The following is a 22,143-nucleotide window of genomic DNA, read 5'->3' as shown; positions in this document are numbered from 1 at the left end:
CAAAGTGCTTTACAGCCTCTTAAATGTAGTCACTGTGGTCATGTAGGCTAATTGGCCGAGACATTTCCTATTAAGGCAGTACAACCAGCAATGAAATAGTGATCAGATAATCTGCTTTACTGATCTTGTTTGGGGATAAATTTTGTCCAGGATAGTTACCTCCTCTTCAAATATTGCTCTGAGATTTCAGGCCCTCCTGAGAAGAAAGATGGTGCCTCAATTTAATGTCTCATCCAAAAGACAGCACTTCAAACAGGGTAGTACTGAAATGTCAGCTTAGATTTTGTGCTCAAGATTTGTAATAGCTTTACTTTCCGAGTGAAGCTTTCCTTGAAGTTTATGCATTTGGTCCCAGCTTTTTGTTGAACACAATTTGCTTAGCCTGTCCCCTGGGCAGCCTCCAGCACAGTTTGGTTTGAATTCAGAAGGAGCTGACAATGTGGCATTTTTTTGTAATTGACAGGACAAGAAGTCCTATCCATGATCCGTCCCAAAATATCTTTCACAAAGAAGCTCATGCGCTCCTGATCTTTGAGGCAATGCCAGTTTTGTGGTGAACATGGGATGGAGTAACTCTTCTTCAACTCTGCTTCTTGCCATTTTCTGGTGCTTTACTCAAAGTTTGTTGCAGCCCTTTCATGGGTGAGACTTTCCCCTATTCAGCTATTTTCAAACTCCATCTCAAACAAAACAAAGCAACTCAAAAAATGAGAGAGCACACAATTGATAACCTTGAACTGGCAAAACACACAAAACACATGTTTAATTTCCCCCAATTTTTATGATCAAAGTGAACAATGTTATGGCAAGGAAACAGAATATTTAAATAGAAGCAAATTACTGTGGATGCTGGAATCTGAAACAAAAACAGAAAATGCCGGAAAATCTCAGATCTGAAAGCATCTGTGGTGAGAAAATAGAGCCAACATTTCAAGTGTGAATAATCCAAACTCAAAATGTTGGCTCTGTTCTCTCTCCACAGATGCTGTCAGAGTTGCTGAGATTTTCCAGCATTTCCTGTTTTTGTTTGGAATAGAATGCTTCATTCAGTTATTCGGTGTTATCAGCAAGCACATCCAGATCACATTTTTAAAAATGCAAAAAGACCTGCCTAGAATGGACATTGTTCACAACAAAAAAGACAACAGCATTACACCATCATAAAATGCAAATAGTACTAATCTCCTACTAACGTAGAGCTGCGGCTCTGTTGGGGCACAAAGTCTAATTGTTGAGTATACAGTTCCAGGTCAGAATTCAATTGCTGTTTTGGTTTGGCAACTTCGAAAATTGAAAAGTGTTTCTGAATTCTAGGTCAAATTTCAAGCATGCAGCATTAAATGACTACCTTTTCTTTCCATCTGTCGCTCAATGTGACACTCAATAATGCATACATGTTAAGAGCAAGGCTTTGATGAGTGGATATTACAAGGTCACAATAAACAAACTCTCTATACTTACATGAGATTTGAGGCACGTTTCACTATCATTTTCACAAAGCTGCAATCAGCTTTAAAAACTGTTCTCATCCTTCAATCAAAAACTGAGCATATGCATTAGCTGCCAGTTTTTAATTTTAAACCTTACAAGGTGTAATGTTCCACTAATATTAGCATAATGCTGGCCAAACTAAACATAGAAGACCTTGAGAAACTATTATAACCCTTTTTTTTTAAAATAAGCAACCCAACTGGAAGTGGGTTTCTCAACTTTCGGGTAAAAGTTTTACAAAAAGTACAATGTCAATATGCACAGTAGCTACAGATGGTCTCCAAATGCACACTACAGAATAAACAAGGTTCATAATCTAATAATCTAATTTACAATGGCTCCGCCAACACAACCTCCAAAAAATACAGAATCTACTGTTGTTTCTGCTAGAAAGGAAAGTGTGGCAAGAACCTAAGTGCAATAAGTAGGATTGGCAGTTATCCAAAGTTCCCAGATACCAACATTAAACAGTCATAAACTTATAATGTTGTAATATCATTCAACAGACTGACAAGCCACTTATCTGGGAACATACTACCTCACTGAAGAACAAACAGGTTTCCTCATCAAAAATTGTGGTGGAAGGGGAATGTTCATGAAACCAAAACAGATTCAAGGAGAGGTGAAACAATCTCAATGAAATAGGTGGCACAAATTACCTGCAAGATTCTAGATAACCTTACACCTTTAAAGATAAGGGCATCAACTTGGAAGATGTCTTCAGTGAGAAAGTGTAGGTCAGCCACAGGAGCAGGATACTACAGCTCAACGTCAAATTTAACAAGCACATCAAAACTTAACTAAATGAAATGGGCATAATTAGACAGAGGCTATGTATCATACATTCAATATTTTCTACTGAGATATAACAAAATATTAAAGCCATCTCATGCTTTATTTATACACACATTGTTCAATGCTAACTGAAATAACTCAAACAGAATAACTCAGTGCTTCCCAGCATTATTTATATTTTTCTCTGCTCATGTAGCATAACATTATTAGAAATACAAAGGCTTATTGCTCACATAAACACAGAACAAGAGAACAATTCATACTCCAGCTTTACACAACACTATAACAAACATATTACTACATGATCACCAAAACAAATATACTCTATATATCAGAACCGTAGTCAATCAACAGTTCAGCATTCAAACTGTCCATATTTTAAACTATTTTGCATAGTCCTATACTTATACCTTCAGTAATGTCAACCAATATTTCCATACATTGTTTAAAAAAAACAAAGAGGAACTCCAATATTCAGATTTTTAAACCTAAGCCATTTACAGTATTATACAGTGCAAAGTTAATGACAGATTTGGTATTGTTCAGGCTTGTGAATGCATATAATTTGAATGTTACAGGACAAACAACTGTTGGCTAAGATGTCAAAGGAATTGTGAGCATACAAAATAACAGTGAAACGCAGTTTGAAAATAATTCAATTTGATATTTATAATTATACTTTTCACAATAGCTTACTAAGTAACTTACTCAAAAATTAGCCAGCATTCCTAGACCAAAATATTGTGAAATACTAAATGAAACCCTCTCAGAGCAGAGGTAACTACAAAATACCATGCAGAAGTTGCAATGAGATAAATTAGGCTGAATGCATAAAGAAGTTTCTACCTCGTGTTTGCGATTTCATCTTTCTATCCAACCCATTATAATGAACCACTGTGGGACTGAGCACTGGTCATTCCTAATCTCAGGAAAATCAGTCCTCAAATATTAGGCATTTCAGTTTTATTTACAATTAGCATTTATTTACTGGATTTATCTTGAACTTTGCGAGCCTGAAGCTTTGAAAAGGTACTTGAGGAAAGTTGTGTTTTTGAAGAAGTGTTTTGCGTCATCAGCAGATAAATACTAAACTAGCAAATTGAGAAGTATTAGACCCAGAACATCAAGAACCATTAGAAAAGTCAGTAACTTGAGATACGTGCAGATTAATGGGAAAAATGCATTCCACAGAATAATTAAGGTTCCATGATACAAGATAAATACTTTGGCCAACAAAGATTTGAAAAGTTGGGAAATTCTCAAGTACTACATACAGTAACTCATTTTGCATAACAGCCTTTACAATAATAAATTGTACCAATTAACTACCCTGTACCAATTGGGTTCTGCTAATCATAAATGTTGATAGTCTAATATTTAGCAGAGCTTAATCAGATGCAGACTCCATGACAGCATTTAGAAATTTAGCAGTTCACTTACAGGTCACTGTCTAGACTAACAATCAACAAAAAGAAAAAAGGATTTTATTTCTGTTAGAAATAGAGTTTATTAATTTATAGCCACAAAGAGCATGGAATTATTTCAATTTCTTTCCTCTCTCATCTTAATCAAAGCAACAAATTCACATCTTGCATGCAAAGAATCTCTTGCAAATTGCAGAACTGATCGGTTTACTTAATCTCTCCCATCTCCAGAACAATTTATGATTCTATAGCACTTAGTGTGCTAAGTAACATGCAGCATATATGGGGGTTGTATTCATTCCACAGCTTGAGAAATGGAACTTGCCATGTGACAACTCTTTAGTACTGAACCATGATAATTAATCTTTCGGTCATATGGATAGACACAGTCTATCAGATGACATGCCTAATTCTTGCTCAAGTGGATGTCTCCCTTCAGATCATCAAAAACCAGTCTTGGTCCCTCCACACTGACGCCTCTATTTTCTCAGGAGGCTGAAGAAATTTGGCATGTCTGCTACAATTCACCAATTTTTACAGATGCACCAGAAAAAGCATCCTTTCTGGATGGATCATAGCTTAGTCTGGCTCCTGCTCTGACTAAAACTGCAAGAAATACAAAGGACTGTTAGCATAGCCCAGTCCATCACATAAACCAGACTCCCATCCATTGACTATCTACACTTCCTGATGTCTCAGGAAAGCAGCCAGCATAATCAAGTACCCCACGCACCCGGAACATACTTTCTTCCACCTTCTTCTATTGAGAAAGAGATACAAAAGTCTGAGATCCCATACCAACCAACTCAAGAACAGGTTCTTCCCCGCTGCCACCAGACTTTTGAATGGACCTACCTTATATTAAATTAACCTTTCTCTACACCCTGGCTATGACTGTAACACCACATTCTGCATCCTCTCCTTTCCTTATCTCCTATGTATTCTATGAATGGTATGCTTTGTCTGTATAGCGCACAAGAAACAATACATTTCACTAGATACCAATACATATGACAATAATATATCGAATCAAATTCTTCCTTCAACCAAGAATGAACAGGTTAGCTAATCATTCATCTAACTTCAGGATCTTGCGATGTCTAAATCAGCTACTGTATGTGTTTACACAATAAAAGAACAATACACCAGGCGTAATTAGCTAGCGGTGATATAGAAATCATAGAAAGCCTCAGTGCAGAAGGAGGCCATTCGGCCTATTAAATCTGCACCGACCACAATGCCACCCAGGCCCTACCCCCATTTCCCTACATATTTACCCGCTAATCTCGCTAACCTACACATCTCACGACTCCAAAGGGCAATTTTTAGCATAGCCAATCAACCTAACCCGCACATTTTTGGACTGCGAGAGGAAGCCGGAGCACCTGGAGGAAACCCACGCAGACACAAGGAGAATGCGTAAACTCCTCACAGAGTGACCCAAGCTGGAAATCGAACCCAGGTCCCTGGAGCTGTGAAGTACCAGTGCTAACCCACTGTGCTCCCGTGCCGCCTCTTTAAAGATATGTGCTGGGACATACTTAAAATATGAAAGATGTAACGTAAGTACAAGTCTTTGTGAGCGAAGAATAATCAGATGCAAGAAGAGATGGATGGTAACCAAGTCAATTATAGAAACTAGAAGCAGGAGTAGGCCATTCAGCCCGCTCCACCATTCACTTTGATCATGGCTGATCAAATTCAATATCCTGATCCCCCTTCTTCCCAATTCCCTTGACCCCTTTAGCCCCAAGAGCTATACTTAATTTCTTCTTAATGTTTTGGCCTCAACTACATTCTGTGGTAATGAATTCCACACATTCACCACCCTCTGGGTGAAGAAATTTCTCCTTACCTCAGTTCTAAAAGGTTTACTATGACCCCTAGTCCTGGACTCCCCCACCATTGGGAACATTCTTTCGGAATCTATTTGGACTTTAGCCAGAGGAGGATCATTTCCAAGATTCAATTATAGGCATATTTCAATATTTGGACGAACCAGTCAGAAAGAGTACAGAAATCAAGGATATTTTTCTGTTGATAAATGCCCAATGCAATATTTGGAACATTGAATGGTATTACAGAGGCAGATGCATATAATTCTATTTAACAACTGCATCACCAACTGAAAATTAGAGTTTAAAAAACATCTACTTGTATAGACATAAGGTGCTCATTTGACAGCTTTTTGCTGCTTTATTATACATAAGCAATACACAGATCAAAAATGTTATTTACAGTAGCTAGACCACCAAAATTTACAAAAAACTTTTCATTTTCATCCAAACTCTGCACCATGGATTAGATGCTGGTAATTACAAATAACTATTTATCTGTAAGCTTTTAGAACAAACAAGCAACAGAATTGTTCAATCACTGAAACGACCCCTTTTGTACTAGTGTCTGAAGAGATTATTTTCCCTGCATTCCCAAACAGGTAATTAACATTTTGAATGGGAAAATAAGTAATCACATTCGCAGGTTAAGAAAATGGTATTAAATTTTGCTGTAAACTCAAAAACGGACATTGAGATCAGGACTTTTGTAGAATTCAGTGCGGGACTTTGGATAACTTTACAGTATATCTGGTAACATTTTACTCAATTACAAATACTCAAGATCAACTGACACATGTGCAGATCCTTCAAGCCTACACCCAGGCAACTTCAGGTGGATGCTGGAATCTGCCAACCAGGAAAGTGGAGTGGGATAAGATGGTATATAGCAGGGAAACAAGAGAAGAAATAGGAGTTTGGTTATTCTTTCACAAAGTGCGGATGTTACAATCCATCCCTAATTACCATCAAGAAGGTAGTGGTGTCTTGTACAACTGCAATCCATGTGGTGTAAATACATCCACAGTGCTGTTAGAGAGGCAGCTCCAATTATTTGACTTAGCATCAATAAAAGGAACAGCAATACATTTCTAAGTCAGCTTGATGCAAGACTTGGAGAGGATCTTCCAGATGGTGATGCATTTGCTGCCCTTGTCTTCTAAGTGGTACAGGACACAAATTCCAGGTTTTCTGACCCACTAACAGTGAAGGACCTGTTCCAAGTAAAGATAGTGACTTGGAGGGGAACGTTAGGTAATGCTGTTTCCATTCAACTGTCGCCCTTGTCTTCTAAGTGATACGAGTTTGTGGATTTGGCTGGTGCTGATGAAGGGGCCTTGGTGAGTTGCTGTGGTGCATCTTGTAGATGGTACACACACTGCTGCCACTGTTCACCAACGGTGGACAGATTGAATATTTAAGGTGGCACATGATGCCAATCAAGCAGATTGTCCTGGATGGCCCTGAGGTCGAGTATAACAATGTTAATAGCTTACTGCAGAACGCGGACCAGTTTCCCAAACGACAACCAGGTCACTCAGACTATGAAATATTCTGAGATTCAATGAGAAAGTCCAACATATCCTTGTCCTGATCGTGATTTAACAAGCAGCATTCCTTACTCTTTGTTACTTTAGATAAAAGTTTTCATTCAAGAAAAAGGTAGCTTTGATTCCTGATGTAACAAGTTGCAATTGCCTGGAGTACTTTAAAGCTATTTTAATAGAATAGATACTTTTATTTCTCCTTTGCATGTCTATACAAGGAAAAGTACAGGGAACCAAAATCTCATGATTCAGTAGTTTATAACTGTACAATTACTGCTTATTGAGTAATGTAATGTAACCACTCAGACACAGTGACACCCACTTGTAATCTTAAAGTGTTACATGCAAGTTCCAATAACTTTATGCAGTTTATTTCCTTCAAACATTTACCTTTGGCAAGTGAAGGAAAACAACTCCAACCCTTATAATTTCAAAATGACAGACTACAACTTGAAAAATAAAGGCATTGTTTGGCACTTGGCATTCACCCTTGAATTAATGCTGAGGCTTCCAAAGAAGCTTGATGTCAGGCTGTATTTCTGATTTTAAAAATTAGCAGTCCTCAAATATATAGATTTATCTTAGTAAATACATTGAAGTATACAAGATCTGAACAGTATTGACAAAGTGCATGAAGAAAGCACATTTCCTCTTGTGGGTGAGTCCAGAACTAGTGGGCACTGTTTTAAAATTAGGAATCGCCCTTTTAGGACACAGTTAAGAGGAATTTTTCTGAGGGTTGCACACCTTTGAAACTTTGCCTTAAAAAAAATATTGTGACTCTTCTTCCAGTGCATTCTGAGGCAAAGGTAGATGGATTCTTGTTCTGCAAAGGAATCAAAGGTCATCAGCAGTTGATGGGAATATAGAACTTGAAACACGCAAATCAGCCATGATCTTATTAAATGGTGGAGCAGGCTCAAGGGGCCAAATGGCCTACTTCTACTCTGAATTTGAATGTACTGCAGATGCTAGAGATCTGAAATAAAAAAGGGGAAGTGTTAGAAGACCTCAGCAGGTCTGAGTTTTTTCCAGCATTTTCTGTTTTTGTATCAAACAAACAAGATCTTGAAAATATTAGATCAAGATCTCAAAGGGTAATACAGAATAAAGGATAAAGAGAACTTGCACAAGACAAGTATTTGAGCTACAAATTAAAGGCAAAATACTGCAAATGCAAGAAATCTGAAATAAAAACAGAAAATGCTGCATAAACTCAGGTCTGGCAGCATCAATGGAGAGAAACAGAGTTAACATTTGGAATCTAAATTATCCTCCTTCAGAATTTTGTTTTTATACCCTCATTTCACAACAGATTTTTAATGGTAAGGATTTGATAAAGGCATGTTGGGTTGGATTCTGGGAAAATTATTTGGGAATAAAGCAACAGGAAACATAAATATGATTAAAAACAAAAAGGCAATTGGCTTATTATGATTCACAATGACCTAATGGAAAAAGTTAATCCTTCAATGCCATTTATCCTATGCTTTCTGAAGGCGAAGGATGGGAATTCAAGGCATGTGAGCAAATATCCATCTGACATAAATAGCTTTCATAGATTCACATTTGAAACAGTGAGGCCAGTGTCTTGTGATGAATACAAGTCCCATATAATAAAGACTATTCTTAGATTTAGTAACTAGTCAGCTAAGAAAGTTAAGTGTGACATCATCCAGAGAAACACTCAGAACAAACACATCAGTGCAAGTATGTCATCAGAATTACATGTAGAAAAGGCAATAATGCATAAAGTTAAATAAAACTGCATTACTAAAAACAGGCATTTAGAATATAACTGCTTATATACTGTGGATAATCACGAATCTCAGCCCTAAAAGATACATCTTGTAAAACATTTTCTCCTTTTGTCATTCAGCATTGGTTGCACATTTAAACAGATTGTAAAATTTTTTTTTGAATGATAATCTTTTTTCCCCCTCAATGCTTATGTACATTGAAAATGAATAGGATCATGCCCTGCACGGGTTCCCAACTTTCCATCTGATTATTTTTGTGAAATATTTACTATCAGTGAAGTTACACACAATCAACTTTATAATCCAAACAAATGTCCGTACGGGAAAGGGATACTGCCCTTTCCCATAAATAGTATACATTATCAGATGCAACACCTACCCTCTAACCTCTCCCTTCTCATTGTCCAGGGCTGCAAAAGCTCCTTCCGGGTAAAACAGCAATTTACTTGTACTTTCAATCTAATATGCCGCACCTACTGTTCCAGATGTGGTCTCCTCTCCACAAGGAAAACAAATGCCCTTATTTGCAGAACACTTTCATTTAGCTCTCTAGTGTGATCTCTTGGCTTCTGATCACCTGATTTATAACTTACGGCCCAACTCCGTAGTCAGTTCCCTCAACTCTTCCAATAAAACTCAATTCGAAGAACAGCGTCTCTTAAGTGATGCACCTTGCATTCTTCCAGACCCAACATAAGTTCACCCATTTCAGATCATTAACCTCTGCCCCTATTTTTCCGGATAACAGCTATTGATAATGATTCTATCAATCCCATTTAATGGGCGCAACCAATACCATTCTCTTACCCACCTGGCAGAACTTGTTCTAATGTTGAAAAACTTCAATTTCACTCATTTTCTTCAAATAAAAGGTGCTGCTACAGATGTACACACAGATCATAGATATGCCTGTCTTTTAATGAGATATGTGCAACATTTGTTCTTCCAGTCCTACTGAGGCCCCCTCTCTCACCGTTTTTCTGCTCCATTGATGACTATCAATGCTGCTTCCTGCTTTTGTCCTTAACTGTAAAATTCCATTATATCGGTTTCCAATTTCTGCTCCTTTCTCACCTTCACCTGGTCCAACTAAGACTCTCCTTTTCAGGGGCTATTAACCAATAGGCACGTACACCCACAGCTACCTCTACTATATTTCTTCACACTCCACCTCTTCTAGGGATTCTTCCATTCTCTCCAACATATCTGCCCAGACTATAGGATCTTCCTTTTCCCTCAACAGCGGATTCCCAGGCCCAATCTATTTAGAACATAAGAACATAAGAAATAGGAGCAGGAGTAGGCCATATAGCCCCTCGAGCCTGCCCCGCCATTCAATAAGATCATGGTTGATCTGTCGTGACTCAGTTCCACATTCCCGCCCTCTCCCCATAACCCTTAATCCCCTCGCTTATCAAAAATCCATCAACCCGCGTCTTAAAAATATTTAGCAAGGCAGCCTCCACCACTTCAATGGGCAGAGAATTCCAGAGATTCACCACCCTTTGAGTGAAGAAGTTCCTCCTCAACTCCGTTCTGAACCGCCCCCCCCTTTATCTTGAGGCTGTGCCCCCTAGTCCTACTGTCCTTTCTGAGCGGGAAGAGTCTCTCCACCTCTATCCTATCCATCCCATTCATCATCTTATATGTCTCAATGAGATCTCCCCTCATTCTTCTAAACTCTAACGAGTACAAGCCTAGTTTATTCAGCCTCACCTCATAGCTCAACCCCCTCAACTCTGGTATCAGCCTAGTAAACCTCCTCTGCACTCCCTCCAAGGCCAAAATATCCTTGCGTAAGTGCGGCGACCAAAACTGCACACAGTACTCCAGCTGCGGCCTCACCAATGCCCTATACAGCTGCAGCAAGACCTCCCTACTTTTATATTCAATCCCCCTCGCTATGAAGGCCAGCATCCCATTAGCCTTCCTGACCACCTGCTGCACCTGCAGGCTGGGTTTTTGCGACTCATGCACAAGGACCCCGAGGTCCCTCTGCACTGTCGCACGCTGCAGTTTTTCACGATGTGGGTATGCCGGCGTTGGACTGGCGTAAACACAGTAAAAAGTCTGACAACACCAGGTTTTAGTCCAACCTATTTATTTGATAACATACTCACAAGCTTTCGGGGTTAGCCCCTTCGTCAGGTTCACCTGACGAAGGGGCTAACCTGGTGTTGTCAGACTTTTTACTGCAGTTTTTCACCACATAAGTAATAGTCCTTCCTACCATTATTCCTACCAAAGTGGACCACCTCGCACTTGCCACTCTTGCTGTTACTCTTTCCTCTCCCCCTCAGTAATGGGGTTCCCCTAGTCCTCACCTTTCACCCCGATTTCCATTTTCAATAGATCATCCTCCACCATTTCTGCCAGTGTGATACCATAACAAAACACATTTTCCTTCCCTTCCCCTTTCAGAATTATGAAGGGACCACTGTCTTTATTCTCCATAATAAACTGATCCAGTCCTCAGCTACTCACATGTCTCTCTTTCCTCTGGCAAGCCCAGGAGTTACACTGTCTGTCTTTTTACCTCTTCCACCCCTCTTTTTAAAATTTTATTATTGGGATGTGGGCACTGCTGGCTAGGTCAGCATTTATTGTCCATTCCTAATTGCTCTCACCAAGGTGGTGAGCTGTCTTTTTGAACTGCTGCAGTCCATCTGGTGTAGGCACACTCACAGTGCAATCAGGGAGGGAGTTCGATGATTTGGACCCAGCAATATTTAAGGAACAGCAATATATTCCATGTCAGGATGAGGGGTGGATTGAAGGGGAACTTCCAGGTGGTGATGTTCCCATGCACATGTTGCTCTCGGAAACTGCTGTCTGAGGAGTCTTGGTGCGTTGTTGCAGTGCACGTTGTAGATGATACATACAGCTGCCACTGTGTGACGGTGTGGAAGGTGCGAATATTTGTGGAGTGAGCTGCTTTGTCCTCACCATACAAGTGCCCAAGCACCCTTTCCAAGCCAAACAACAATTTTGTTTCCTTTCTTTCTTTGGGCACCTCATAGTCATCATAGAACCCTACAGTGCAGAAAGAGGCCCTTTGTCCCATCAAGTCTGCACTGAACACAATCCCACCCAGGCCCTACCCCCATATCCCTACATGTTATACCCACTAATCCCTCTAACCTATGCATCCCTGGACACTAAAGGGGCAATTTCTTAGCATGGCCAATCAACCTGATCCGCACATCTTTGGACTGTGGGAGGAAACTGGACTACCCAGGGGAAACCCACGCAGACACGAGGAGAACATGCAAACTCCACACAGACAGTGACCCAAGCCGGGAATCGAACCCAGGAACCTGGAGCTGGAAGCAGCAGTGCTAACCACTGTGCTACTGTGCCGCCCCTATAGTCTTCTGGCTCAGTGCAGAGCTTAACAATTTTAGATCACAACCTTTAGAGGCATTTTGTTTACTTTTTTGCTAGTTTAGTCTTTCTTTCATCACTTTACTTTGCATTCAGATGATGGCTAGCCTGCCATTCACACCTCATCTAGACACCTTTTGTTTGCTGTCCTATTATAACTTCTTTTTGGTTTTGAATCACAAAATCTTTCTTCACCTGCCTTCCCTCTATCATAAACTTTCCCTTTTATTATTCTTCACCCCACCACCGCCCCACTACCCCCCCCCCCCCCCAAATTTGCTCAAAACCTATTATATTTCTAACTATACTCAGTTCTGATGAAAGGTCATCATCGATCTGAAACATTAACTGTTTCTCTCTCCCTAGAGTAGATTTTTGGTTCAGTTTACAGTCTTATTTTTTTCCCCCCAAACTTGAAAACATTTCTTGAAATTAGGAACTGGCAGATTTATCTGGAGAATAAAATCTAACTAATTCTTATTCATCAGGTCATCCCAAAGCCCATACACAAAACGCTTTGTGAAATAAAGAACATGCTGAAGCAGGAAGATTTTAGAAGAAACAAACTGGTTATATAAACGACAGTACTGCTCAGACAGCTACTTCAGCATATGGCTGCTGTGCGGACTACTGGGGGCAGGAGCTGGATCAGGACACAGTGAAGCAAATGTCAGTGTGCAAAACCACTACACACAAAACTCTTTTCTGCAGCTGCTTCAACGTCGATAGTTCAATTATTTTCAGAATGTCAAACACCGATGCAAACAAGGACCTTTGACAGTAGCCATAGTTCAACATACTTTCAGTTTGAAGATACTGAAACATCGAGACTTCAATACCTCTCAAGAAGAAAATGGTATCACTTTCTCCAAGTATAATTTCCCCAAACTCCAGGTTCAGATGTGAAGATCAAAGCCATTGACGGGTGTTGTACAGCAGTAGCAAAAAAAAACCCTTTTTCTCTTTAAAAATGCTTTGAAAACAGAAGGGAACCGCATACAGTCAGCGAGTCATCGAATCCTTTTCACTTCCTTCAGTTCAAGAAAACAAGCGACTGACACATTTCCTGCCAACAGACCTTCCCTCAGATAAAAAACAGCTCCCACCAACAGGAAATCCTTCAACTTACACATGTTGCTGTAGGACTTCATTTTTATTTGTGCATTCTTTCTAATGCAAGACTAAAAGTTTTTTTTAAATTGCTGTATACTAGGTTTACCAAAACACTCTTATGGCGGTGTTTTCTGTTTTATAAACCAAGTTGGTTTTGTTCATTTTAATGTTATTTTAATTGTATGCTGTATACGTGCAGCTGATCATCATTCCTGCAATTGTATACCAATAGGCAAATAAACAAAGTCAAATCATCAACTATACTCTCCCATGAAAAAAACCCTAAGCTGCAGGTTTCAAAGAGCAGGTTAGAACTGAGCAAACACAACCTTTGCTTTTGGGACTTTAGCTGCAGTGCATTCACATGAAGAGGCCAGACCGTTAGACCCAGCTTGGATCGCTGCCCAAAATGGATTTCTCCATACAAATGTCTTGCAGCAAGTTTCACATTTAGGTCAATTTACTTTCTGCAACAATTCTGTTGACTATTACCAGGAGAAAATAAATTGAATTCTTCAGAGTAGCATTATTTACATTTTCTTTTAACACATGTAACATTATAACTAAATGTTTATTATGAGAAAGAGGGAAAAACCTTGCTGACTAAAGTTGTGGCACCACGTCAGCAATTGAATAAAATGACCTTCATTTGACAGGCATATACTCGAGTTTCAACAGATGACATGGGAAAGTGAGTAGAGGCTAAAGCTTCATGCATCTGAACAGAAATACAGATATCCTTTTTTAAGAAGCTGGGGGTGTCTTATCTTAATCTCCATGGCAACTGTGCCTCTGGTCGGTTATTGGACACCAAACTTCCTGTGCCAGCACGAATGAGCAAATCTGAACACGTCTTTTACAGCCATAGGAGGCCCTCGACAACAGTATCTCTTCCACAAGAGGGCATGGTTTAAACTTTGGCAAAGGAGCAAACTGTGTTGGATCAAAAATATCAAACAATCTTTCGTAAGAATTCAAGCTGAGGCAGACTTTAGTCACGTTCGGTTTTGTGGATTTGAAAGAATTTTGATCCAGGAGAAATAGCCATTAAGTCAGCAGGTCTTATTAAGTAAGAGTGCTTGTGGAACGCATACTTTTGCAGGTGGCATAAACATTAAGCACTACGAGTACTTCAGTGTTTCCAATAAAAGGCTTTGTCACAAAGGAGGGAGAAGAGCTGCAGCAGCTGAGCATTGTGTCACAATTACATCACATGTAAGCAATACATTAGCACATCCCATCTAAAGCACACCATCACACATGTACGCACCAAACAGAAATAAAACTACATCAAGCACTAGCTCATTCCAAGTTGGAGTACTGGAGAAAGTACAGAAGTGATTTACTAAAACGGTTCTAAGGACAAGGATTTCTGATTGGACTGAAGAGCTAGAGTTATTCTCCTTAGAACAGAGATGGCAAAGAGATTTAAGAGAAGTGTTTAAAATCCTTAAGAGTCTAACAGAGGGAATAAAGATAAATTGTTTCTACTGGTCGAAGGGTCATTAACAGGAGGGCACAGGTTTAAGCTGAATGACAAAAGGATTAGAAGCAACTTGAAGAAAAATTTTATGCAACAATGCACTATTAAATAAGATCAAATTTAATAATCTAAGGCTCATCTTGACATGAAATGTTGGCTCTATTCTCTCACCACAGATGCCATCAGACTTGCTGAGATTTTCCAACATCTATTATTGCTACAAATTTAATAATCACCTTTAAAAAGGGACTTGGATAAATATTGTAAGGAGAAAAATAAGCTGCTGGGGCAAGAGTTGGAAAGCTGAACTAATTGGATTTCTCCACAAAGTAGCTGGCACACACTTGATGAGTCGAACGGCCTCTCTGTGCTGTACTATTCTGATTCTGTGATTCAATGAAATTAATCTCAAGACAAAGAAAGCAAAATTTAGCTCAGATAGACTTCTGGGTAGTGAGCAACCTTTTCTATTAAAATCAGTGACTGAATTCACCTACATATCAAACATTTCAAAAACAGTTTCTAACAGCTTAATTATATGAGCCTCTCCTTTCAAGAAATGCAAAAAATTATTCAATCTCAATGCAGTCATTTTCAACAGTATCACACCTTAAACCAATCCCAGAAAATAAATATAGATACATTATGGAAATCATTCAATAATCATTGGTAAAAGTAGACAATGCAATAAAGTTACTGCGAGGCATCAGTGCACCTACTATTTATTTGCCCCCGCCCAAAAGACAAAAGAGGTAGTATTTGGAAACATCACTGGTTAGTAGCCAGAAAATGATATTAAAAGAATTGGGACACATCTAAAACTTCTGTTCAAGGCGACTTCAGTTCTGAGTCCAGTGAACTCAAAAAGCACTATGCATTCTCACCTATTGGTTTGGCTTCAATGAAAACATTCAGCAATATATTCAAACAGGACCTATTGGCAAGTACTGTGCTTCTGTTGCTTTTTTAAGTAGCAAAGTAATGTGTATCCTACATTCGTCAGGTGTTTCGGTACCTCCATTTGTTACCCTTTTCCCATTTAGCATAAACTCGAACTATCCTAGCAGCTCCTCTCAAAACCCTAACCGAAGTTAACACAAAATCGTGAATTAAAATAAAGAAAGCTATAAGTTTCAATTTTAGTTAACTGACATCAAAGTGATGAATGTAAACAAGACAACAACCCGGGTAGCATCAAAATTGTCAGCAGATAGAAGTTTAGTGTCACAGTGCCAGTAGAGTATTTGGCCAAATCAGAAACACAAAAATTCTGTTTGCTACGAGTTTTTCTTAAGGTTTATTAGAATGGCACCAGGAATGCAGGATTTCACTTGTATAAAATCACTAGACAAATTGAAGTTGTTCTTCTTCTACTACAGATGGATAAATACAGGTTTAATAGAGGTGCTATGTTAGGCCGACTGCAATAGTGACTAACAAGTTATTAACCTTTAAAAGTAAATAATTGACCTGAAGCACCTTGGGGTATTCTGAGGACTTCATCCTTGGGTCTCACAAGAAGTGGCTGCTGAGATTGCAGATGCATTTGTTTTTTTTCCAAATTTAATTTTCCAAAATTCCCTAGATTCAGGAAAGATCCCATCAGATTGTAAAATAGCAATTGTGACTCTTCTATTCAGGAAAGGAGACAGACAGAAATCAGTACAGGGCAGTTAGCCTAACGTCTGTAATAGGGAAAATGCTAGAATTTGTTAAGAAGGTTATAGTGGGGCACATAGAAAATCTCAATGCAATCAGGCGGAATCAACATGGCTTTGTGAAAGGGCAATCATGTTCGACTAGTTTATTAGGGCTCTTTCAGGAACAAACTTGCCAAAATGGATGGACTGGGAACCTGAAGATGTGGTTACTTCAATTTCCAAAAGGTATTTCATCAGGTGCTGTGGCCAAATGATCTCCCATTTAAGATGATGGAGATGAGGAGAAGTGTTTTCATTTTAAGAGGGCTGTTGGCCTTGGAACTCTTTCCCAGATAGTGGGTGTGCCATGGTCATTGAATATTTTAAGGCCGAGTTAGGTAGATTCTTGACTGACATGGTAGTCAAGGATATAAAGGAGGGATAGGGAAGTAAAGGCAACTGTCAGATCAGCCATGATCTTATGAAATGGTGTGGGTATGCCGGCGTTGGACTGGCGTAAACACAGTAAAAAGTCTGACAACACCAGGTTTTAGTCCAACCTATTTATTTGATGATATACTCGCAAGCTTTCGGGTTAGCCCCTTCGTCAGGTGACGAAGGGGCTAACCCGAAAGCTTGCGAGTATATTATCAAATAAATAGGTTGGACTAAAACCTGGTGTTGTCAGACTTTTTACTTATGAAATGGCACAGCAGGCTCCAGGGGCTGAATCTCCTACTTGCTTTCCAAACTAGTATGCTCATATGAGGATATGAAAGGTGCCATGAATATTATCTGATGCAAATCTTTTTGCTGGAATAGCAGTATTCATTTAAATTGCATTATGCCAATTTCCAGTAAAATTACAATCTGAAGTGCAAATTGTATCTTTCTATAACTTAATACTTCCTTTTTAAGCAATATGGAATAACATTTCAAATTATCTTCAATACAATTTCCTCTGACAACGGAGATGATTAGTTCCTTTCTCTCTCATTTGTAACCCCAACCAAAAAAAATACAAATATCATACATCTGGTTAGCAAGTCTTCTGTGGCCATTTGGGATCTGTAGACTGCATTTTGCAGACTTCAACACAATACTCATGTTCATTAGATGGTCTTTCCAGTGTTTATATTTCTGAATTTGCTTTTTTCTGAAACAGCACCTCTAAAGTATGGCAATTGTCAGATGTACAAACTAAAAAGTCAATGTCATTTATACATCAAATGTACTCAAAATATTGACCTTGGCACAATATCAATAAGGCATGGACTTTATTTAAAAAGCAGCCATCAGAAAAATGTACTGCAACATGCCATGAAGGGTTAAAGCCAGGAGGCAGCCTACCCCAGGACAGATTCTCCTTCTCAAAAAAAAGTATAATAGTGACAGTTTCTGACAACCTTTACCTATGGGATTCAGGATTAGAAATGAATAGGGAAACATTTTATTCAAAGATTAGGCTATGCAAAACACACAAAAGCTCAAATGATACAGGACTACTAAAGACAGGAGCACTCAGACTTTTTCTGCACCCAAGCTGCAACATAATTATACAGACATTTGTAACAATGTTTATGATTTTGCTGCACTAGGTGCAAAGGGAGAATCTTACCACACTTGGTGCAATATCAATATTAAAAATTAGTTTTCATAAATTCTGTTTTTGGGGAAACAATATATCAAATTCATAATTTCTCCACCTCATGAGTTAAAAACTCTGCTATGCCAAAACTTATTCCATTTTCTTGAAAACTAAATGTCAATATTTGAAACAATAAGTGGTTCCAAAGCATTAGCTTTGTTGGAAAACTTGTGGTAATATAAAAACAAGATATTTATTAAACACTTTCAAATAAATACTGCACAACTTTTTCCATTTCAGCACTGAAATTATGAATAGAGATGTGCACATATAACTCCTGAATTTTGTGACTTAATATATCATGCTTCAGAAAGAAATCTTTTGGTTGGACTTCCTCTACTTGCAGTCCTGCCCCATCAAACTCACTCATCAACCTGCCAACACAATATAATCAATGGACACAGGTGTTGTGAGACTTCTTACAGCAAACAAAAACAGAGAGAAGGGGAAATAACATAGTGTGGGGAGATGTTCTGGAATTATCTGGGAAATTTTCTCCCGTCAAAAACAATACTAAAAAAACTGAGCTCCCTGTCCAGCTAGGTATGGTACTTCCCTGGGGAGCAAGAGTTATCAGGATGCAAAAAGTCTGGCACCTCCCCAACAAGGTGCAGTTGAGGAGGAAATAATTTATCTAGAATTATGGGGGGGGGGGGGGGGCTGGGGCATGGAATGATGATTGAGCAAAGCACGTGAGCAACTAATGCACTTTTTGCAAGACTGAGATAGAAAAAAATACTTATTCCTGTGTGTTAGTCCCTTGCAGCATTATGCCAACATAGGACAATAAGATGCAAACTTTAAAAAAATCTCAAAAGCCAAACATACTGTGGGGTTTGGCAAAATGGTTAACGTTACTGTACATAAACATTCAGACAGATACGGATGGAGGTATGAGCATAACAAAGCATGGTGCGTAACCCAAGCTATGATTACACAAAGTCAACCTGGGCATTTCAATAAAACTAAACAACTAAATTGTTTTAAACTGAGAAACCTATGCAAAGAAAGGAGTCATAACTAACAAAGCTTCTTGGCAGGTCAACAAAATTGAAAACTGTTGCACAGAGGGCAAGATAAATTAAGAGGCAGCAATTAGATGTTACCTGGTTTGGGGTTCAAATCCCCCATGTTGTAGGAGGAAGCAAGATCAGAGGCACGGAACTGCACATTTTGAAATACTGAGAAACAAGTAGTTGACATACATGTCGCAATGAGTCTTGGCATCATGTATATTTAAGCCTACGGGTTACAATGGAGAACTATACTGGTGGGAGTCATTTATTTTGATTGTCTCAAGGGACTTTGAACTAACAATTTTTTTTTTAATTCTAAGAAATTTGTCACCAATTTCCCACAGCCTGGAGACGAGGGACTAGTCAATCGTTTGGTTAGCTGGCCTGGACGCAAGGACAAACCCAGTCACCTTCATACAGTCCCATAGGATCTTTAGACCGACCTCAACCATGGGACCTCCCGTTTAAAGATCTCAGCATTATAAATATCAAATCCAACTTTCTGAACTGTTCAAAATTTGCACAATAATGCAGGAGAAAAAGATGACCTGGAGAAAGACAACCTGAAGCATTGCAGTTGGGCAGTGCTTAATTCACCTCGTACGGTATGGTAGCATCTACCTACGTTTATAAATATTTTTCAAGACATGAAAAACACGCAGTACCTCCGTAAATAAAAAATCAAAAGTGTAAAGCTATAAATCGATGACTATCTTTATGTATTTTAACCCTCCCCCATTGGGTTATAAACACTCCAACTAACATAATCCAATATCTATTACTTCTTTAGGATCCGTGTACTGTAAAGTTAGGAGGCATTTTTAAAAATCACTAGCCCAAACAAGTTGCCATCGGGTCAGTTTAAACACTAATTTCATTTTATATTAGGGGAAAAAAGTGCACACCACCGTTCCGATGTACTGTAAGGCAAAACTGTTAACAACGACGCCCATAAGCAGAAGAGCATGCAGTTATTTAATAAAGAAAACTCAGGAAGCGAGAATAATAAATTGAAAGTGTTGGTTGCTATTGCTCAAATCTCTGATCTCAATGAACTGGAAGCACATAATGAATGACAATCGCCACAGGGAACAACGAAATAGCCCTTCCCTTACGGATTTTACAGATAGACGATTGCAAAGGGGGAAAAAGGAGCGAGGTTTGCACACAACAAACCCTGATTTGCCGCCCTGCCTGTGGCACAGGGTCACCCACAGTCAGATGAGCACCGCTGAGAGCGTTTTTAACACTGGCGGAGCTCTTTTTTTTTGCGGTAGATCGGATCGATGTGGAAATATTTTGAAAGCATCACTCAGGTATGTGTTGAATTAAAAATCGTGCACTGCAGCAGCGAGACCTGGCGACAGCCAAGCGTGCAGGCTAGCCCCGGCGCCTGCGAACATTAATGAAATCAGAGCTGGCCACACAGCAAAGATTAAAACCTTGACGGAGATGCTGATTTAGTAACCTTGTTTTAATCCCGTGGCTCGTGGCTCTCTGCTCTTGCTGCTAGTCCACTCCGCATCCGCCCTGGCTACAAAACAACGATTTCCATCCCATATTCCTCCCGGTAATCCTCACACACTGGTCTTCTTCAGTGTGCTTTTTTTTTTGTTTAAATCCTTTCGGAGTTGCAAAATAATATCCCAGCCAGAGTGAGAGAGGAGAGAGAGAGAGAAAAATCACAGCCCACACGCAAATGCGTCCCCGATTCCCTTTCTGTCTTTTTCCAACTCATCGCACCACAGAGGCAGGGAGATATCCTCCGGGTCCTAACGCTCCCTGACACAATCAAACGCTCAGACCAAGCCACCCAAACGCTCACGAACTAACCTTCCGCTGGGTCGGTTTGTCAACAAAACGTCAGGAAAGATGTTGCTCATTTCCAACAGCTCAAGTGACAGAATTTGTATATTTCAAACAAAAAGGCGCAAAAACAGTAACGCTCCATTAGACACAAGACTTTTTCTCATACTTATCATGCGTGCATTTATTTGTGGATATCCTCACCACCACCCCACACACCATCCGCCCAAAACACTTTGTAGAATTCTCACTTATCTCACGGTGCCTTCTCTCCTCTGGAGGTTGGTAGTCAAAAACTTTCCCAACAATACGCCCACCCGATTCTGACACATAATCTAGACACCGTCTGCATGTTTTTGTCCTATTTTCAACATTGAAGGACCTTCAACTGTGTGGAGTTTGCACGTTCTCCAACTGCGCTTGGGTATCCTCTGGGTGGTCCGGTTTCCTCCCAGTCCAAAGATGTGCAAGTTAGGTTGATTGGCCATGATAAATTGCCCCTTAGTGTCAGGGGACTGGCAAGGCAAATATGTGGGGTTACAGGGATAGGGCCTGGGTGGCATTGTTGTTGGTGCAGTCTCAATGGGCTGAATGGCCTCCTTTTGAACTGCAGGGATTCTATGATTGGACATTCTTCCAGTCCGTAATTCAAAAGGAATTTGCGAAAGGACATATTGGCCTTGGAGGGAGTACAGAGAAGGTTCACCAGGCTGATACCGGAGATGAGGGGGTTAGCTTATGAGGAGAGATTGAGCCTGTACTTGAGGAGTTTAGAAGGCTGAGGGGGGATCATGCAGAGACTTACAAGATAATGAAGGGGCTACACAGGGTAGACGTAGAGAGATTCTTTCCACTTAGAAAGGAAACCAGAACTAGAGGGCACAGACTCAAACTGGGGGCTGGGGGCGGGGGCGAGAGTTTAGAACAGAGTTGAGGAGGAACTTCTTCTCTCAGAGGGTGATGAATCTCTGGAACTCTCTGCCCATTGAAGTGGTGGAGGCTACCTGGTTAAATATGTTTAAGTCACGGGTAGATAGATTTCTGATCGACAAGGGAATTAAGGGTTATGGAGAGCAGGCGGGTAAGTGGAACTGATCCACTTCAGATCAGCCATGATCTTATTGAATGGCGGGGCAGGCTCGAAGGGCTAGATGGCCAACTCCTGCTCCTATTTCTTACGTTCTTATGTAAAAGGATTCAC

The 22,143-nt window shown here is 39.7% G+C and overlaps 1 protein-coding gene across 5 annotated transcripts in view; it reads right to left on the bottom strand.

Annotated features, from left to right (window-relative positions):
* The window catches only part of foxn3 (forkhead box N3), a 279,657-nt gene that overhangs the window by 240,903 nt on the left and 16,611 nt on the right, over positions 1-22,143 (bottom strand). The window contains exon 1 of one of the 5 annotated variants that reach the window (XM_080202209.1): positions 20,605-20,840. The exons of 3 other annotated variants lie outside the window; for them this stretch is intronic. The gene's annotated coding sequence lies outside the window, so the exon portion shown is untranslated. Of the gene's footprint in view, positions 1-13,075; positions 13,234-20,604; positions 20,841-22,143 lie in introns of those variants that run through there. One more of the 5 variants, XM_080202212.1, reaches the window with a different exon arrangement.

This window comes from Carcharhinus amblyrhynchos, chromosome 14, assembly GCF_965287045.1.
Source record: "Carcharhinus amblyrhynchos chromosome 14, sCarAmb.v2.hapA, whole genome shotgun sequence".
Lineage (NCBI taxonomy): Eukaryota > Metazoa > Chordata > Chondrichthyes > Carcharhiniformes > Carcharhinidae > Carcharhinus > Carcharhinus amblyrhynchos.
The sequence above is the reverse complement of the archived record's forward strand: the minus strand, read 5'-3'. Positions and strand labels throughout refer to the sequence as shown.